General features: G+C 43.2%; 1 long non-coding RNA gene across 1 annotated transcript in view; it reads left to right on the top strand.

The window, feature by feature from the left end:
- Positions 1-6,167, top strand: part of LOC137373702 (uncharacterized) — a 55,859-nt gene extending 49,692 nt beyond the window's left edge. Inside the window, exons 2-3 of the long non-coding RNA XR_010975674.1 lie at positions 2,955-3,088; positions 5,896-6,167. This is a non-coding gene — a long non-coding RNA (uncharacterized lncRNA). The remainder of the gene's footprint in view (positions 1-2,954; positions 3,089-5,895) is intronic.
- Positions 6,168-21,430: the final 15,263 nt, after the last annotated feature.

The raw sequence follows: 21,430 nt of genomic DNA, 5'->3' as shown, positions 1-21,430 counted from the left end.
ACAGCTGGAACAAATCATCTCGTACTAAAGCACAACAATCTGCTGGGATAGTTATCTGTATATGTCAGCACTGTAGATCACTTGCAGTCTCTGAGACACATTGAAGAAAAGGCTAGACTTGGTATCTTGACTTGAGAATTTCCATCACTATAGTTATGGTAGATCAGTGACTATGCAGACAAATCATTAGCCCTTGGAAATTATAATGAAGAAATGCCAAGAAGGCTGAAAAAGCTATCATTGAGATTTCAAATATTTGACTGATGTATTGTCTATCAATTAGGAAAACACATGTAATGATATCTTTACTGGATCATAATTATCCTATAGTTTCTAAGAAATGTTAAAGACAATTAAGCTACTGAGTCACATACTGCAACAAATTATAACCTTTAGATTCTGGACAAATGTATCTTAAACGACCAACCAAATAGTAGAGAAACAGTTTTAGTTACAACTGTTCCATTCTTTTATTTAGAGATGAACTCCTTATCCAGTGTGAGATCCTATTTAGAAGAGAATACGCAATCCACCTCAAAATATTGAGAAAGACAATTCAGTGTATCCATTCATTTTATACTGGGTAGAAGTTTGTTTGAAAAGTACGCAAATATGTCTATTGGCCAACAATGTATGTAAAACTGAAAGATTATGCTGAGAGATGTGGTGATGGTAAAATATTCGCAATTAGACAGCAGAAAGAGACATTGATGCCATGTGAAGTATCTGATTGAAGGGTGAAATCAATTTGTTTCTCTTTTTTATGTTAATGTCCATCTGATCACCATTGATTATTGAGAATTATTGAGAAACAGACGACTGGGATGATACCATAATGAAGATTAAAGAAAAACTCTCAAAAGTAAATTTTGAAAAAGAGAGACCTGATATTAAATGACTCATAATTAGTGATGCTTTGAAAAATTTAAGTAGTTCATGAAAAGTAGAACTTGAAGTGTGTTAGGATTTTCACAAGGCAGCTGAAAAGCAGTCTATGTAGCAAAATCTCCTTGAATAAAGCCAGTTACTAAGAAAGACATCTATACAAGGAATGTAAAGAACTCCAGTATAAAGGGATAAGAACAAAAGAACTAAGACTGCTATCTACAATAGGTAATATACTCAAAACAGAAATGATTGAAAATGTGCAAACAAAAAAAAACTAGAGAGCAATGACAGCCATAATTATAGCAGAGAAAACATACAGCTTTTAACCTTAGGGCAAGCTGCTGTGATTAAAAGTGTTGCCCAAGTCAAGAGAAAGAGTGGAAGAAGGCAGAGTTCTGAAGTCAAGAGTTGAAAGGTAGTGAGGATGAGATGAAAGAATCATATATTCCACTATCCTCAGATGTAATTATATCAAGCTCAATCACTCTACATCATAACAAGCACAGACACAGCAAGGTGAGTGTGAAGATTCAGTACAAAGACATGAGGATGTTTGTTCCCAACATGCTGACGAATCAAGATCATAGGCAGCAGTGACAAGATCTGGCACAACTGTTAAGAGCTCATCTGAAAGATTTTGCTGCTTTGAGATTTGTTTATTTGAAATATTTATTTCTTGATTCATTTTGTGCCAGGAATGTATCAAATATATAGTAGTGTGTCATGTTAAAGGGATTTGATGTGGTAATACTAAACTTTTGAAGGCAATGGTTAACTTGAATAGATTTGAAACAAAAAAGATGTGGCAAGATGAGTTGTTATGCCGAAGCAGCTAATGGTGTTCTGGCTGAGCAATGGTTACTGTGAGAGCTGGGGGACAGTGCCTAAGCCAGCAAAGGCTCTTTTGATAAAAAGTGCTGCTCTTGTCAGGCTCTGACTTCTCGATGAAGCAAAGGGCGGGATTTCCATTCTGGGCTGGGACCACGATGTCATGGTCACTTCCGGGTCCCAATCCTGCACCGCATTGGCAATGTGCATGTGTTACAATTTCGATATGGAAATAAGCTAATTGGCCTAGAGTCACATTCACCACCCAATTATTGGTGGTGGATGTGGGAAGGAGGTGGGACCTAGGTGGCGGCGGGCCCGATTTAAAAGATGGCGGAAGTCATATCTGATGTTGCCTTTCGCCCAAGGAATGGAGGAAGAAGAGTAGAGGGCAGTAAGAAGGGAGAACCCACCCCCACCCTGTGCCAGAGCAGCCCTCCATTTTTCTGACACCTCACTGGAGGTGCTGCTGGAGGCAGTGACTGAGTGCAGAAACATCCCGTTCGCTGCCAGTGGTAAAAGAAAGCCTACAAGTCTCAACAAGAGGGCATTGCTGGAGGTGGCTCATGAGTTCAGCAGCAGAGGAGCGGTCAGGAGGAACTGGGTCCATTGCCAGAGGCACTTCAATTAGTTAGGTCTGGAAAGGTGAGTCCAAAGATAGACAAAGATGGCATGTCTCCTGGTCAGCAGTCACCAGAGTGCAAAAGAGAGGAGCATCCTGAAGGTGCATAGAGTTGACCTGACCATGGGAGAGACGTATGCTCAGTAGCCTTCATGACCCATAAGCATAGGTCAGAACCCTAGTGCTGTTAGTCAGGAGGCTGGAGTGCAAACTACAGCAGCGCATGCAATCGAAAAGCTGCAAGCGGTGAGGGAGAGAGGCATTGTCCCAACTGCATCTTTATTTATCTTGCAAACCAAATGAGAGTTGAATGCCAGGGAGAATGAAAGGGCAGGCCTGGACATTGGAGTGCCACAGCTAGTGTCACTGACTCTGGGAAGCTGGCCCTTGATTTAGTTTAGAGTGTCAAGCCACAGGGACACTGGGGATGGAGAAACAGGAGTTCACCGTAGACAGTATGAAAACATCTTAACATCTCCAGGTTCAGGAGATGCATATCAATGCTCCCTGTGCAATGCACTTTCAAAGCATGAGCTGTCATTTGATCATTTTCAGCAGCGTAAGCACCTGCTGACTGTCCCGCTCTCACATCACCTTCTTCTTATGTCTCCCACAGGGCCAGCCACAGAGGGGCAGGAGTCCACACAAAGACAACAAGTTCCCAAGGAGTCAGAGGAAGAAGACACTTTGGAGCTTACATGGCCACACCTTTCTTGCGCACCCTCCACCAGCGCAGATAGGCACACCTTGGTGAGTCCAAACGCGTTATTAGATATGGTGGCACAGGGTGAAGTGCACATCACTTCAGAGCAGGAGGGTACAGGAGAGGCAGAGTTGGCTGTGGCCAGTCCCCCTTGGAGGATGGAGAGTAGGCACAACCTTGCTCAGCAGGGTGGAGATGCATTGCCTCAGGAGTCACAAAACAGGCAGCTCTCCCTGGACAACCAGTGTGAGATGTGTGCCTGCATGTCGCAGTTACCTGATGCTCTGTGCAGTCATGGGTTGAGAATGGAGAAGTCCATTCATCTCATGTGCTAAACAATGTCTCAGTGCTTTGAGCACATGAGCACATGAGCTCATGCATTGAGAGAATGGCCAACCTATGGAGAGGCATACGTGGCATCATTCAGAGTGGATGCAGGAACAGCACACTCTGTGATCTGTAGCATTAACTGGTTAGTGGTGCAAATGTTACAACAAAGCATGGAGTGGATGCCAGCTGCACCCAGCTGGTGGTTCCATCCAGTGGTTCCATCCAGTGATCAAGGGCATCATGAAAGGGCTTAGGTGGCGACAGATGATGATGAGGGTTTCAGTGCTCACAGGGCTCCATCATCATCATCCACCCCCATGGTCCCTTTGACGGATGAAGCATCTGTAGAATCATGCCCTCTGATGGAGGCTTCCCCCACAGTGATGTTGCTGCATCTGCCTTTGGAGGTTCCCCCTCAGCACTTCCACGCTGAGGCCAATTGCTACATGCATCTCAGGCCCAGACAGGCACTAGTGAGCAGTCTGCCTCCACCTAATCTTCAGCCACAGGGGCAGCACCTCATAGGTGTGGCCACCATGTCATTTGAATGTCTCCGATATAAATAGTATCACACTGTACTTTGATAAAGTATTGGGCATGTCGATGCACTAAGGCAGACTTGTGTGTCTTCATTTCATAATGGTGTCATGCAGGCCCCCACCTGCCAAGAATGAGGCATATTAATTTCGCCACATGGACATTAAATTTTAAATTGTTGCTGGGAAGAAGGGTAGGCCTATTACAGGGACTGCCAGACTGGCTGGAAAGCCAGTTTTGCATATTGAAAGGTATTTGAAAAGATAAAGGGGCTATTCCCTGCTCCAATTTAACCCACAATGGACCTTTGATCACCAGGTATTGTGTGCAGAGGAGACATTCCAAGGTCTGCTAGGACAAGACAATCCACAAGGGCCAGGACTAATTAGGCCAGCTGGTCACATGACTAACTGGCTGTTGCAGGTTTTTTTGAACTTTCCACAGAGAATTTTAACTGGCAGAAAGCTTTTGGCTCCTGGATTGAAAGGAGCTTCTCCTGTCTGCTCCCATCTCTTTCTCATTTCTCCAATAGATTGGAAAATAGCGAATGTAACTCCTTTATTCAAAACAGCAGGGAGACAGAAAGCAGGAAACTACAGGCCAGTTAGCTTAACATCTGTTTTAGGGAAAATGTTAGCAGCTATTATTAAAGATGTGATAGCAGGGCTTTTAGAAAAATTCAAGGTAATCAGGCAGAGTCAACATGGTTTTGTGAAAGGGAAATTATGTTTAACCAATTTATTGGAGTTCTTTGAGGGAGTTACATGTGCTGTGGATAAAGGGGAACAGGTGGATGTATTGTACTTAGATTTCCAGAAGGCATTTGATAAGGTGCCACATCAAAGGTTATTGCAGAAAATAAATGCTCATGGTGTAGAGGGTAACATATTGGCATGGATAGAAGATTGGCTAGCTAACAGGAAACAGAGTAGGCATAAATGTGTCATTTTCTGGTTGGCAAGATGTAATGGGTGGTGTGCCACAGGTATCTGTGCTGGGGACTCAACTTTTTACAATTTATATAAATGACTTAGATGAAGGGGTTGAAGGTATGGCTGTTAAATTTGCTGATGACACAAAGTTAGGTAGGAAAGTAAGTTGTGAAGAGGACATAAGGAGGCTGCAAAGGGATATAGATAGGTTAAGTGAGTGGGCAAAGACCTGGCAAATGGAGTATAATGTGGGAAAGTGTGAAATTGTCCACTCTGGCAGGAAGAATAAAAAAAGAAGCATATTATCTAAATGGTGAGAGATTGCAGAGCTCTGAGATGCAGAGGGATCGGGGTGGCCTAGTGCATGAATCGCAAAAGGTTAGTATGCAGGTACAGCACGTAATTAGGAAAGCTAATAGTTTATTGCGAGGGGAATTGATTATAAAAGTGGGGAGGTTATGCTTCAGCTATACAGGACATTGGTGAGACCACATCTGGAGCACGGTGTACAGTACTGGTCTCCTTATTTAAGGAAGAATGTAAATACATTGGAGGCAGTACAGAGAAGGTTTACTCGCTTAATACCTGGAATGGGTGGGCTGTCTTATGAGGAAAGATTGGATAGGCTACGCATGTATCCGCTGGAATTTAGAAATGTAAGAGGCGACTTGATTGAAACATATAAGATCTTGAGGGGTCTTGACAGGGTGGATGTGGAAAGGATGCTTCCCTTTGTGGGAGATTCCAGAATAAGGAATCACTGTTTAAAAATAAGGGGTCACCCATTTAAGACAGAGATGGGGAGAAATTCTTTCTCTCAGAGGGTCGTAAGTCTTTGGAATTCTCTTCCTCAAAAGATGGTGGAAGCAGAGTCTTTGTTTTAAGGCACAGGTAGGAAGATTCTTGATAAGCAAGGGGATGGAAGGTTATCGGAGGTATGTGGAAATGTGGAGTAATCAGTTCAACCATAAACTTATTGAATGGCGGAGCAGGATTGAAGGGCCGAATGGCCTACTATAGCTCCTAATTCGTATGTTCTAATGTATGTTCACCAGCTTTGGAATCCATTGAAGACCTTTGAACCGCAAGAGAGAAAAGTCTCCTACAGCGAACAAGGTTTAAGTAGAATACTGGGCCCCAACGAATAGCAAGATCTACCTACAAGCAAGGACAATACAGTGAGCTCAAAGACCCGTAACAAAAAACTCTTCAGATATTGCCTCAAACTTTTCCATTTTATTTCTTCTGCTCTTTTCTGTCCCTATCTGCATGTGTGTATCGCGTATGCATGCTAGCATGGGTGCGTCGTGTATCCATAGGCGTTAACCGAATTAGAGTTTTTAGTTTAAGTTTTAATAAATTTCACCTTTCTTCTTTAAACCTAAGAAAGCCTGTTTGTGCTCATTTCTTTGCCTTATAATTGGAAAGCAGTGAACAAGGATTCACCAAGAGGGATCTCAAAACATGGTGTGTTTAAAATTAAACCCTGTTACAGTAACATCAAGTGAAGGCTGAGAGGGACCCCTAGACATCTTTCTCACCTGGTTGTAACAATGGTGACGGCTGCCGTGAACACTAGGATGACCTTCAATGAGGGTAGACATGTTTGGGACACTGATGCTCCCTGTACCTTCTCCATTGACAGTAGACACTCTGCTGAGGGTTTCACCTTTGTTGCCTTCCTGCCCCTCGTTCCTGACAGCTGCGCCCCTGTTGCCCATGGGTCTGCTTCTGCTTCTGGAGATGCTGCTTCTGATTGCTAGTTGACCCTATCTCAGAGTTGCTTAATCCCATGTCCCTTTATGTCCTTCTTTCCCTTCTACTGGAATATGCAATCTTCCTGAGTGCCCCCTCTTGTGAACCCGTGAGGCCTGTAATCAGAGGGACACATCCAATCCCCATCCCCCAAAAGAGGCCCCTCCTCCCACAATGTCAACAGTGAGGAGTGATGACAGATAATTCTCTAGACTCTGTGCAACTGCTTGCCTTTGATTGAGGGCCTTTTCTAAACCTTCCACCTTTCTTAGAGCCTCTTGCTGCTATCCTGCCACTCTGAGCAGCTTCCCATTTTGTTTGTGCCTCCTCCTCCCTGTCATGGTTTGAACCCTGCATGAATCCCGTGCCTCCAAATGAAAATTCAAACTTTCCATTATCGAGGTCACCACAAGCTTGTTAAGTGGCTTAACCGGCCGTTCAGTGATGTTGGATGGGTTGGCTCTTCTGGCTCTCAGTGGAGCCTTTTAAACTTCAAGCATGCCAGTTCTGCATTGGGAAACCGGCATATCAATACAAGAGGTGAATTTAAGTACCCGCTCGCCCCTGATCCCACTCTCTCACCCAATCAAAAATTCGACCCAAAAGTCAGAAAGCTAAAACAGGAATACCAAACAAAATGTCCACCTCCAGGCTGCAACCAACCAATAATTCTACAACAGCAGTAACTGTTTGCATTTTTATAGCACGCTGACTTTTCAGTGGTCGCTAGGGGCTGGACTGGAGGCACGCCGGCCCGAATTTCCTGCTGCTGGCCAACATGCTGGTTTGCTGGCACAGTCCTGCCTCTGAGCCATTTTCAAACAGACTGGGTTGGGGGTTGGGGCGGTGGTGGTTAGTGGGATGAGGGTGGAAACGGCTACCTGCCTGCAAGTGAAGGGGTGCTATTAAAGGCAATTAAGGGTCCTATTAAGGCTCCACTCCCTTGCCGATTGGAATTTTGCAGATTGGAATTTTCCAGTAGGCAGCCGAAACACGGCCAGTGAAAGGAGGCGATCTCCTGGCAGCAGATGGGGGGCTAGTGCTCCAGAAACATTTAAACCACCCGCACCCCTCCTGCAGCCCCCCAACCTCTGTGGCAATGTTGAAAAATGGCCACACTTGTGGCTGCAGCCTCCCTGTGGAGAGGTTCCCCCTCCACAATGGTGGTCAGGCAACTGTAGACATGGTTATTCTTAAAATTTTGAAAATGCTGAGAGGGCGCCTCCACCTTGAGGCACCCTCCTTTGCCCCTACCTGTATCAGCAGGCTGCTCCCTCAGTGCTAGAGCGCCTCCTATTGGCCCCCCAATGTCAGGACCCCATCTGCCATCCTTAATTGGATGGACAGTGCAGTCCTTGACCATTAATAGACATTGCTTTGAAAATTGTGTCAGGTGACTAGTTGCGACATAGTGTGAGGTTGGGACTCGATTTGTTTTGGGCATCAGTGTCTTGTCCCCAAAACAAAAATCCTGCCCAGCATGTTTAATATAGAAAAATGTCCCATGCTACTTTGTGGAGGCAGAAAGACAAAACGGTCACCAACCCAAAGATGAAGATGCCATGAGGGGTGACTAGAAGTTTGATCATGAAGCAGATTTTAGGTTGCGTTTCAAAGGAGGAGAGGGAGATGGTGAGACAGAAGAGGTTAGGGAGAGATTTCCAGAGCATGGGGCCTTAAGCAGTTGAAGGCACGGCCACTAGTAGTGGGGCAAAGGCTGGGATTGGGGTGGGGGGGGGGGGGTGCAAAGTGGTTGGAGTCAGAGGAAAAGTGATTTTGGGTGGGTGTAGCCCTGGAGGAGGTTACAAGGACAGGAAGTGGCAAGGCTATAGAGAGATTTTAAACAGAAGGATGAAAATTTTAAATTATAGGTGCTGGAGAACCGGAAGTCCAAGTAATTCAATGAAGATAGGAATAATGGGTGAGCAAGATGTGGTACGGGATAGGATACAAGTAGCAAAGGTTTGGATAAGCTGAAGTTTATGGACAGAAAGATGGGAGTCCAGCCTGGAAAGCATTGCAATAGTCAAGATTGTATATGACAAAGGCGATTTGGGCTTCTGCAGCAGATGGGCTGAAGTGGGGGCAGGAGAAGGTGATCGTGGAGGTGGAAGTCGGTAGTCTTTGTGACAGGGGGGATATGAAGCAGAGCTCAGCTTGGATTGAATCAGGACACCAAGGTCATGAACAGTCTGGTTCAGCCTGAGGCAGTAGCTAGGGAGGGGGATGGAGTCAGTGGTTCGGGTAGAGAGTTTGTGGTGGTGCCAAATATGACCATTTAGATTTTCAGTGTTCAACAGGGGTATCTTGCAGCATAATATGGGTAAGAGAGGTGTCTAATAGATGATAATAAAGTGTATAAGTGCTTTCCTTTGCAATATTTAGAATTCTGGGGCAATTTAGAAAAAGATACTTGACATTTAACAACAAACAATGTCACTATTGCTTTCACAAATATATTTTAGGAATAATAATATCACTCTGTAGCTTCTGTTAACCAGCAGTATCATAAGCATTTGTTCAGCATGATCCTATAAGTTTAATGGTGTTAATTATTAGTTCTCTCATTGAAGTGCTGCTTCTAAATACAATTAAAAGTGAAAACAAAATATGGTGGATGCTGGAAATCTGAAGTAAAAACAAAAAGTGCTGGAATACTTAACGGATACTCAACATCTGTGAAGAAAGAAAGAGAATTAACATTTCAGGTCAATGATCAATCATCAGAATAATAAAAATTAATGGCCTGGTTTTTGATATTTTGAATGTTAAAATTTACTTTGGTGTTTGTATTATTTACTTCCAAACATATTGGGCTGAATTTTTCCAGCCCTTTGGAGATGGGTTGGGAGGTGGGAGGGGTGTCAGTATGGGGGGGTAGGCATCGGGAGGGGAGCCCGACATCTTCCTGCCTCCATGGCATATTGCCAGTGGCGGGAACCTTGGCAGCATGACCAGTGAGCCACTTAAGGGCCCAATTAGGGCCATTTCCCGTCCCCACAGACATTTTGCCCGTGTTGGGATAGCCCGCTGCTGCGTGCGGAGACTGCCAGGTAAACTCACCTTCCAGCAGGTTCCAGCATGGGGACCATGGCCCACAAAGGGCGCTCCTCTCCCCCCCCCAGCAGTAATGGCCAGCCCTGTGCCGAACTCACCACTACTGCAATAACACCCCCACCCACCACCGAAACACTTAAGTGTCTTTCAGGGTGCCTTGGCATTGAGACGCCCTCTCCCTCATGCTACAGCCTCAGCAGTGGCCACCACTAGCGGTGGCACTACCGAGCTGCTGGCCCTCTGATTGGGCCAGCAGCTCTGGGGACTGGCAACCATCCTCCATTGGATGGCAGTCCCGGCAAAATGCCATCCCAGGATCCCACCATCGACTGGAATGGGGTTGGCTCCATTGGTGGGACTTCATCGGGGCTGACAAAATTCAGACCATTATTCTCTCTAAGTGTTGACTGATGATCTCAGGGCTATTGCATAAGTGACACATTATAAGTATTGCCTACTGTTCTCAATTTCCTTTGGATCCTAAGGCCAATTGTACTGGAAGTTCTAACTAAAGGACAGCTTTGAAAATGTAGAACAAAATAAGAAATATTGGATTGGGCTGAATTTTACCGGCCCCTTGACGTTGGGGGTTGTGGGGGGGGGGGCCTGGAAAATACCTCCAGGAGTGGCCCGCCACAGGCCTTGCACCAACGGCGGTGAGGCCTCATGGCAGACCCCGCCACTCAGCAATGGGAACGTCATTAAAATATGTTAATCTTTTGAAATTAATGAATAAATACATACCTGACTGCGTCGGCTGCCCACCTGTGATATTCCGGCCGGTTGCCAGAATTCCCGCGCCTTCGGATCTACATTCAGGAAAACCATTGCAATTGATGGAGGGGATGGTGGGAAGGGGTTGAGGGTAAAAGGTTATAAACTTTGGGGCAGTGGGGGAAGGTCGGGATCACTAGGTAATTTCTTTTGGGAGAGGGCAATGAATAAGTTGTTTAGTCATTGGGGAGTGGTGGGAGAGGGGATTGAAACTTTTATTCAATTTTGTACTTCAATTTTCTCTCTCCTTTAACTTAAAAAGTTTAAATTAAACTGAAGGGCCAGAAGCCCTTTAAAAATGCCGCCGGCACCTGTGCACTGGCACTGGACGCAGTTGCCGGGAATGGATTGCCCGTCCCCTCCACCTCATCGGGAGCGGGCAGACTGCCCCAGCCATGTAAATGAGCCACCACGCTAAATATCACAGCAGCTCCACGGAGATGATCTCGCGCGCGCGTGCCCTACCATTTTTGAAGCTCATCGCTGAGATCGGCGGCGAGCTGGAAAAATCCAGCCCATTACTTCCCTCTCCCCCTATTTGAATAGCTCCTTTAGAGAAAGAAATGTCACCCATTTATACATCCATAACATTTAAAATCGAATCTTTGTCTTTATGAGCCTTTGTGCCCTTAAATGTAATAATGGAACAGATCTTACTGAAAAAATTATGGAACTGAATGACACATGCTGTTATTAAGGCACACATTACTCAGTAACTTTTGACAAGTGTCAAGAAAACCCTATATGTCAAATCAGAAATATTAATTTCATCGCTTGGAAACTTACATTGGACTTGTAATGAAGAAAATCTTGCAATTATCTTAAAAAAAAAAGAACTAGCAGCCAAGATGGCCACCGGAATTTGCATCTGAAACACTTTTCATATTCAAAAAATCCACCCGGAACCAGAGGTTTGAACAGCATGGAGCCCGGACAATGGCTTGCTCTAAGTGATTGAATTACCTAAATAAGCACAGCAATCAAGACAATCCTAATACATTGACTTTGAAAGAAAACCCCCTCCAAGTGTAAATTGACAACCTGGGGGCCTGTGGAGCCAATTCCTAACCTTGAATTTCATTAGAAGTAATTGATTTTGTTAAAAAAAGACTCTTTTCAGTCTTCAAATGGTTTTATGCTGTCACCGCTGCATAGTTCTGAAGAACTCTGTTATAGTCTCGTCCTGCAACTTGATAAAGTTAACTGAACTGTTTTGCGTTTTTCTTTTAATTATTTCATTGCAGGTTTTTAAATATTTTCTCCCTTGCAGATAAACCTTGGCCTTCTCTTCCTCCAGGCCACCTCATAAGAATATTTTGAGACTCGTGGTTGGCCTGGCATAATGCTTTCTTTAAAATTGCTGTGAAGCAGAGAAAAATATTGGAGTAATTTAAGGGACTAAAAGGCAACAACTATTCAGGATCTGATGGCCTACATCCAAGGGTTTTAATTATGGTAGCTGCAGAGACAGTGGATGCACTGGTCATGATTTTCCAAAATTCGCTAGATTCTACAACAGTCCCTGTGGATTGGAAGTTAGCAAATGTAACATCGCTATTCAAGAAACGAGGGAGAGAGAAAACAGGAAACTACAGCCAGTTCACCTGACATTAGTCATCAGGAAAATACTGAAATCTATTCTTCAGGATGTCTTAACAATGCACTTAGAAATCATAGTATGATCATACAAAGTCAATATGGTTTTACGAAAGGTAAATCATGTTTGACAAATTTATTGGAGTTATTTGTGGGTGTAACTAGTAGGGCAGATAAAGGGGAACCAGTAGATGTAGTATACATGGATTTTCAAAGGCATTCGATAAGGTGCCATACAAAAGGTTAATATGCAAGATAAGGGCTCATGGAATTGGGGTAATATATTAGCTTGGATGGAGGATTGCTTAGCGAACAGGAAGCAGAGAATAGACATAAATGGGGCATTTTCAAGTTCACAGTCTGTAACTAATGGAGTGCCACAAGGATCAGTCCTGGGGGCCTCAGCTATTTACAATCTATATTATTGACTTAGACGGAGAGACCGAGCTTGATGTATCTAAGTTTACTGATGATACAAAGGTAGTAGGAATGTAAGCTATGAGAAGGACACAAAGAGGCTGAAAAGAGATATAAGAGATATGGACAGGTTGATTGAGTGGGCAACAAGGTAGCAGAGGAAATATTATTAATCTGTTAATTGTGTGTCAATGGTTTGATTATATGCAGGTGAAGGATGTTAAGTGGGGTCTTAGTAAGCAGCCACTCACTGAGACTGGTGAAGGGTTTGAGTGATGAGCGACATGTTTGTAATCCTTTTAGTCTGCACAATAAATGTGAAACTGAGTAAATTTAGGCTCCAGTATTATCCTTCCATACAAGCTTTCTGGAATTTAACAGTATAGTGTGGGGAAGTGTGAGGTTATTCACTTTGGTTCTAAGAATAGAAAAGCAGACTTTTTTGAAAGGTGTGCAACTTTTAAATGTTAATAGTCAGAGAGACTTGGGTGTACTTGTACAAGGAACACAGAAAGTTAGCATGCGGGCATGTCCTTCAGGACTCAACCAGCTCGGTCAATGGTGGTGCTATGGAGCCACACTTGGTAATGGACATTGAAGTCCCCTACCCAGAGTATATTCTGTTCCCATGCTGCCTCAGTGCACCTTCCAAGTGGTGTTCAATATGGAGGAGTACTGACTCATTAGTTAAGGGAAGACAGTTTGTAATCAGCAGGAGGTTTCCTTGCCCATATTTGACCTGATACCATGAGACGTCATGGGGCCCAGAGTCAATGTTAGGACCCACAGAGCCACTCCCTCCTGACTGTATACCACTGTGCCGCCACCTCTCGTGGGTCTGTCTTGCAGTGGTACAAGACATTCTCAGGGATGATGATGGAGGAGTCTGGGACATTGGTTCTAAGGTATGTCTCGCTGAGTATTACTATGTTAGGCTGTTGCTTGACTAGTCTGTGGGACAGCTCTCCCAATTTTGGCAGAAGTCCCCAGAAAATAGAGAGGAGGACTTTGCAGGGTTGACAGGGCAAGATGTACCTCTCTTTTGTCTGAATTCAGTGCTAGTTGGTCCATCCAATTTTATTCCTATTCTAGTTTTTTGTAGTTGTTTGGTACAACTGAATGGCTTGCTAGGTCATTTCAGTGGGTATTTAAGAATCAATCACATTACTGTGGGTCTGGAGTCACATGCAGGCCAGACTGGATAAGGACATCAGATTTCCTTCCTGAAAGAACATTTGTGAACCAAATGGGTTTTAATGACAATTCAGTAGTTTTATTGTCACCATTAGTGAGACTAATATTTTATTCCAGATTTATTTAATTAACTGTATTTAAATTCCCCAACTTTCATGGTAATAATTGTATGATTGCTCCATTTAAAAATCATTTTAAAATTTAAAGTGTAAAGTACTGTACTTGCAAATTCTGCACAGTAGGGGGCTTTACAGGATCACATTTTATGAAGACTGTAGCATGTATAATACCATAGGCATGTTTCGATTGCAGAATGCTCAGTGGATAGAATGGAAAAGGTAAACCACTAAAGAAACAACATTTCAAATGTCAGCTGACTATTAATAAAGAATCAGCCAGCATCCAATAATCAGAGTCTGTAATGCTACACCTTTTAAAGTAACAATCATTGACCAGTGCTTTCAGATATGTAGTTTTAGCTGTTTTAACACAGCTTGTGGTCAGTCACCTGTGTAAAATCTTTCAGAGGTCTCAAATTGTTATTGGCTTTTAGTGTTTCTGATGGTACACTAAGTCCATTTTTATACCAACGGTGGATCAACTGTGGACCTCCTTTTAAGCCTGCAATTTATTGGAATAATTGTACTTCTTTAGTGCACTGAAAAAAACAAATTATATGTCCTCCAATACGCCTATCATGTTTTCTGATGTCTTTTTAGTTGCTGTTTCACCAGGTAAGTTGGAGGATATAAACGTCCAGATTTTGCTGCAGCAGGGCATCTAATGGCATATACCATTAGATAGACTTGTTCATAGAAATTTAGGCTATAAAATATTTTGTATCAGAAGATGCTGGAAGTGCATGGTGATAATGGCGCATTGAAGGAAACAGAGTATGTGGGACCTGCGTGAGCAGGGCAAGCAACTGTCTATCTCCTTAACCAATCAGATTGAAGGATAAAGAAATAAATTGAATTTTATGCCCCCCAAAAGAGCGGGCTGGTGGTGGGATGCGTAAAATGGAGTGGGAGGCCCTTCCTCATCCACTGCCGCCTCCACTGCCAATTTACGTGGGGTGGCGTGATGGCGGCGAGATATGGCCTGCCCACCCCAGGCCAATCAAAACCCTTAAGTGGCCACTTATCTTCCACTTGAGGGCCTCCGCCCGCCGCCACGGGTATTTTATGTTTGGCTGACGGGCGGCTGAGGCCTCAGATACCAGCCTGATAAAACTAAACTGCCTTTTGGGGGACTAAGGGGGCCCTCCTGATCAGGCATCCTGTGCCACCCCCTAAGCCCCAACTGCCCCCATAGCACAACACGCTCCCCCCTGCCTCCATAACCATCCCCCCTTGCCTTGCCGGGGCTAGCCCAATTGCCCTCAGCAAGGCCCCCCAAACTTACCTCTTTTCTGGCGCTGGCCATCATTGTCCTCCTGCAGCTGGGTGTAGTCCCAGCAGTGGCCACAGCTCCTGGTCGTGCTGCTGGGAATGAGTCGCTGATTGGCTGGCAGCTCCATTAGGCGGGACTTCATGCCTCAGTGAGGTGGAAGTCCTGCCCAAGACCAATTAAGGGCCTGGAGACTGTAAAATCCATAAGAGGGATTGCCATCGACTTTCCACCCGTAAAATCCAGGTCAGAGGAAGGACTGAGAAGAAGGGTGAATTAAAGGGGGTGAATCCAATATCTAAACAGGTACAAAAAGAAAAACAAAGAGAAGGAAAAAAAGTTTGGATTAAGAGACAGAAAGAAGAAAATTAGACAGAAAGGAAAAGTAAAAACAAAAATTTGTCACTTTTTAAAATCTCCAATAACAATTAATACCTGAAGGCATGAGACTCCATACTTATAATAATGTTCAGTGCCAAAGAGGTTGAATTGGCAGTAATTAACAATTATCATCTTGCTAAAACGGAACATGCGCTACGAATTACTGGTCCTGAATATCTGCGGCAGGTTTATTTTGGATATACCGTGCAAATACAGCAACATCATGACTGTCAATGTATGTCAATTGTGAGGCAGACTGAAATGCTGTTTTTGCAAACCAATAGGGGAGCAGCTTAACTCAGACGGCAACTTTTGAAAATTCACATTTAACAGTGCATCTGCTCCTTGCCTGAAATTGCTGCACCATTTAGGTTCAAATAATGGCGAATGACATTAGCCTCAAAGTTATTTTGTCAGCAAAATTTGGCCTATCACTTTATGACAATGGCAGCATTTTATCATGTAATGCTAAGATTTAATGAGATGTACCTTTAAGATCACAGGTTTAATTGCTGTGAACACATCTTTGACAGCACCTGAGATCAATTAGAAGACATTTTATGTTCCTCAGAAAGTCTCTCTTTAGATTGGCAGGTGACTGCAATTCACTGGCTCCTCTTCAATGTTAGGAACAACTAGTAGCAAAGACCAGCTTTCTCTTTTGAATGTTTTTTTAAATGACCCAAAAATTCATAGTGGCTTAGTTTAATCTCTGCTTCAGTCCAGCACTTTTCATGATTATGTGTACGCTGCTAGATACCTTATTAAACTCAGATGAAGATAATGAATTGTTAATGAATTCCATTGCTTTCTCAATTTGTCCTCTGAATATAAATGAAGTGTATGAATGCCTGATGCTTGCAGAATCCCACTTGTTTGTCTCTCAGTCTCTTGCAAATAGCTTTTTGGATTATGGATCAATTTGTATTGTTAACAGTTAAATACAAAATACCCTCAGCAAAGTATTCTCTGCAGTAACCATCTCTGGTGGTCGATTGGATCATATTATATATTGGCTAAAATCAATCACTATACTCCCATATGTGGTATGTTCAATTCACAAGCCCATAATACTAACAACAACAACTTGCAAACATATAATACCTTTAACATAATAATATGTACCAAGCCACTTCACAGGAACATTATCAAGTAAAATTTGACAAGGAAATATTAGGGCAGAGGACCAGAAGCTTGATGAAAGAGGCAGGTTTCAAGGAGCATCTTAAAGGAGAAAAGAGAGGTGGAGAGGTTACAGAGGGAATTCATGAGCTCAGGGCCTCAGGTGCTGAAGGCATGGCTAGCAATGGTGGGGCAATTAAAATTGGGGATGTTCAAAAGGAGGAATTAGAGGAGGGTTGTTGGGTTGGAGGACGTTACAGAGATGGGGAGGGGTGAGGCCACGGAATGCCTTGAAAAGAAGGATGAGAATTTAAAAATTGAGTTGTGTCAGACTGGCAGCATAGTGTAGGTCAGCAAGCACAGAGGTGATGGGTGAACAAGACTTGATGCAATTGAAAATACAGGCAGCAAAGTTTATGAAGGATGGAAGATGAGAAGGTGGCCAATATTGCATTGGAATAGTCAAGTCTGGAGAGTCTTGAAGTAACAAAGGCATGAATGAGTGTTTCAGCAACAGATGAGTTGAGGCAGGGGCAGGGTCAAACAATGTTATGGAGGTGGAAATAGATGGTCTTAGTTGGCACGGATATGTGGTTAGAAGATCATCTTGGGGTCAAATATGATGCAGTTTGGTTCAGCCTCAGAGAGTGGCCAGGGAAAGGGATGGTATTGACAGCTAGGGAACAGAGTTTGTGGCAGGGACTGAAGATGGGACCCGCCATCCGTGGTTAATTAAAACAGTTAAAGATAGTATCAAACTTAAAGAAAAAGCCTATAATTGCGCAAAGATGGGAGGCACGTCAGAAGATTGGACAGAAGATAAAAAACAGCAAAGAAGGACTAGAAGATTGATGAGGAAGGTAAAATTAGAATACAAAAGCTAGCTAGAAATATAAAGACAGATATAAGAGTTTCTGTAGATATTTAAAAAAGAAAAGAGTTAACAAAGTTGGTCCTATAAAATGTGAGTCTGGGGAATTAATACTGGATAATAAGGAGATGGCATATGAATTGAACAAATATTTTGCATCGGTCTTCACTATTGAGGATACAAGTGACATCCCAGTATTAGCTGCAAGTCAGGAAATGGAAGGGAGGGAGGAACTCAAGAAAATTATAATCACCAGGGAAGTGGTACTGAACAAATTGTTGGAGCTGCGGGCTGACAAGATCCTGATGGACTTCGTCCTAGGGTGTTAAAAGAAGTGGCTAGTGAGATAGTTGATGCATTAGTTTTAATTTTCCAAAATTCCCCAGATTCGGGGAAGGGTCCTTTAGATTGGAAAAAAGCGAGGGCAACAGAAAGCAGGAAACTACAGGCCAGTTAGCTTAACATCTGTTTTACGGAAAATGTTAGAAGCTATTATTAAAGATGTGATAGCAGGGCATTTAGAAAAATTCAAGGTAATCAGGCAGAGTCAACATGGTTTTGTGAAAGGGAAATCATGTTTAACCATTTTATTGGAGTTCTTTGAGGGAGTTACATGTGCTGTGGATAAAGGGGAACCAGTGGATGTATTGTACTTAGATTTCCAGAAGGCATTTGATAAGGTGTTACATCAAAGGTTATTGCAGAAAATAAATGCTCATGGTGTCAAGGGTAACATATTGGCATGGATAGAAGATTGGTTAACAAACAGGAAACAAAGAGTAGGCATAAATGGGTCATTTTCTGTTTGGCAAGATGTAATGAGTGGTGTGCCACAGGGATCTGTGCGGGAGCCTCAACTTTTTACAATTTATATAAATGACTTAGATGAAGGGACCGAAGGTATAGTTGCTAAATTTGCTGATGACACAAAGATAGGTAGGAAAGTAACTTGTGAAGAAGACATAAAGAGGCTACAAAGGGATATAGATAAGTTAAGTGAGTAGGCAAAGACCTGGCAAATGGAGTATAATGTGGGAAAGTGTGAAATTGTCCACTTTGGCAGGAAGAATAAAAAAGAAGCATATTATTTAAATGGTGAGAGATTGCAGAGCTCTGAGATGCAGAGGGATCTGGGTGTCCCAGTGCATGAATCGTAAAAGGTTAGTATGCAGGTACAGCACGTAATTAGGAAAGCTAATAGAATGTTATCATTTATCGTGAGGGGAATTGAATACAAAAGTAGGGAGGCTATGCTTCAGCTATACAGGGCATTGGTGAGACCACATCTGGAGTACTGTGTACAGTATTGGTCTCCTTATTTAACGAAGGATATAAATGCGCTGGAGGCAGTACAGAGAAGGTTTACTAGACTAATAACTGGAATGGGCAGCCTGTCTTACAAGGAAAAATTGGACAGGCTCGACTTGTATCCGCTGGAATTTAGAAGAGTAAGAGGCAACCTGATTGAAACGTATAAGATCTTGAGGGGTCTTGACAGGATGGATGTGGAAAGGATGTTTCCCCTTGTGGGAGAATCTCAAACTAGGGGGCCACTGTTTAAAAATAAGGGGTCACCCATTTAAGACAGAAATGAGTAGAAATTTTTTCTCTTAGAGGGTCATGAGTCTTTGGAATTCTCTTCCTCAAAAGGCGGTGAAAGCAGACTCTTTGAATATTTTTAAGGCAGAGGAAGATAGATTCTTGATAAGCAAGGGGGTGAAAGGTTATTGGGGGTAGGTGGAAATGTGTAGTAATCAGTTCAGCCATGAACTTATTGAATGGCGGAGCAAGCTCGAGGGGTCAAGTGGCCTACTCCTGCTCCTAATTTGTATGTTCGTATGTTCTCGTGATTTAGTTGGAAGAAATTTCTGCTTATTCAGTAAAGGGTGCCAGACAAGCAGACTGACAATTTAAAGAGAGTGGAGTAGTCATGCGAGGTGATAATGAGGTAGAACTGAGTGCCATCAGTGTACTTGTGGAACCTGATGTACTTTCAGACGATGTCGCCTAGAGAAATAGGAGGGGGCCAAGGATATATCTCTGAGGAACATCAGAGGTAACAGTGCGGGAGCAGCAGGAGAAACTATTGCAAGTGATTCTCTGGATACGACTGGATAGATAAGAATTGAACCAGGTGAGAGCAGTCCCAGCCAGCTGGATGACTGTGGAGAGATGTTGGAGGAGGATGGTGTGGTCAGCTGTGTCAAAGGCTGCAGACAGGTCGAGAAGGACCCGGGCTGATAGCTTACCTTTATCACAGTCATACAGGATATAATTTGTGACTTTGTTAAGAGCTGTTTTGGTACTGTGGTGGAAACCTAATTGAAAGGATTCAAATAAAGAGTTCTGGGAAAGCTGGGCACAGAATTGGGAAGTAACAGCACGTTCAAGGACTTTGGAGAGGAAAGAGCAGTTGGAGATGGGGCAGTAGCTTGCAAGGTCAGAGAGATTAAGGTTTTATTTATTGAGGAGAGGAATTATGACAGCCAATTTGAAGGAGTGGGGTAATGCAGTTTAGTGGGAATAGGATTGAGGTTGCAGGAGGTTGGTCACATGGATAAGATGAGCTTGCAGAGGGCATGAGGGGAGATACCCAGAATCCATCTCACATAGGTCAAAACAGGTCTGCACTACTGTTTGAGAATTTCAAACCTATCCACCATGTCAAGCATCTTTGATGATGCATTACAGAGTATCCTCCATAAATCCTAAATGATTACAGGGCCTACAAATTTTCTTAAAAGTCATGACCTTTTAAATGTGACGGTTCAAAGAAAAATTGCACAATAAATGCACGTGAAATCACTTTCTTTAATAGCGATGTTCCTACCTTTTTATTAACAGATATATTGTCCCACATACATGAAAAGCAAAAAAAACCTGTAAGTGTAGACTGCTGTACAATTGTCTTTACTATGTACATAATTACTGTTAAAATAAAGATTAATGAGAAGAATTCTTTACAGTGGCGCAGTGGTTAGCACTGCAGCCTCGCAGTTCCAGTGACCTGGGTTCAGTTCTGGGTACTGCCTGTGCAGAGTTTGCAAGTTCTCCCTGTGACTGCATGGGTTTCTGCCAGGTGCTCTGGTTTCCTCTCACAGCCAAAGACTTGCAGGTTGATAGGTAAATTGGCCATTGTAAATTGCCCCTAGTGTAGTGTACGGGGATGTGGTAGGGAATATAGGATTAGTATAAATGGGTGGTTGATGGTCAGCACAAGCTCAGTGGGCCGAAGGGCCTGTTTCAGTGCTGTATCTCTAAATAAAATAAAATATTGATCTGGGAAATTTTAGTTGGGGGTTTTATTGGGAATCACCTCTTCAGCTCTGGAAAGGAGATTTATGTGATTCTTTCCTGAGGGTTTCAGCTCTGGTAACACCTCTGCCTATATTTTTGAAACAGCCTTTACTCCTGAGGGCAGTGGGCCATGCAAGTGCCTGCTGTAGATTGGGCCAACAGCCGCTGCACCTAACTAGGATCGTCTAGACATTGAAGGAATTTTTATAACCTAAGTTTTGCTTATCGTCATTGAGTACACTTTAAACTAATTGAAATGATTTTACTAGTTTAAAAAAGAAATGAAAAGTCAGTTCACAGCCTACAATAAATTTCCTGGGGGTCAGGGTGCTGATGTGCTGGCAGTGCCAGAGGAATAGGTCCCCATGTATTCATGTATTGTTATCACCATTGACATTTTTATTATCTGCTTTCAATTAAGAAGGGCCCATTGAGGCTCCCATTCCTGCCTCCTTATGAACAGCAACCCTAACCCTTACATCCTCTCCTTTCGCCGACCTTCCGACCCAGCACACTTCTGTGGGACTACTATCACCGACCTCTTTCCTGTCCCTTCGGCCTACTCACCATTGGTTCTAAGTCTCTAGATAAACATTCACTGCCCATCTCTGCAATTCCCTCCATTCATTTGGAAATAAGGCCCTTGTCATTCATGAATTATTGTGAATATCACTTATTAACATCCTGGCTTTGATCAAAACTTAGTTTACAGGTTGGGACACCCTGCCCCTTGCTGA

This window comes from Heterodontus francisci, chromosome 1 (assembly GCF_036365525.1).
Source record: "Heterodontus francisci isolate sHetFra1 chromosome 1, sHetFra1.hap1, whole genome shotgun sequence".
Classification (NCBI taxonomy): Eukaryota; Metazoa; Chordata; class Chondrichthyes; order Heterodontiformes; family Heterodontidae; genus Heterodontus; species Heterodontus francisci.
This window is presented reverse-complemented; position numbering and strand designations above follow the sequence as displayed.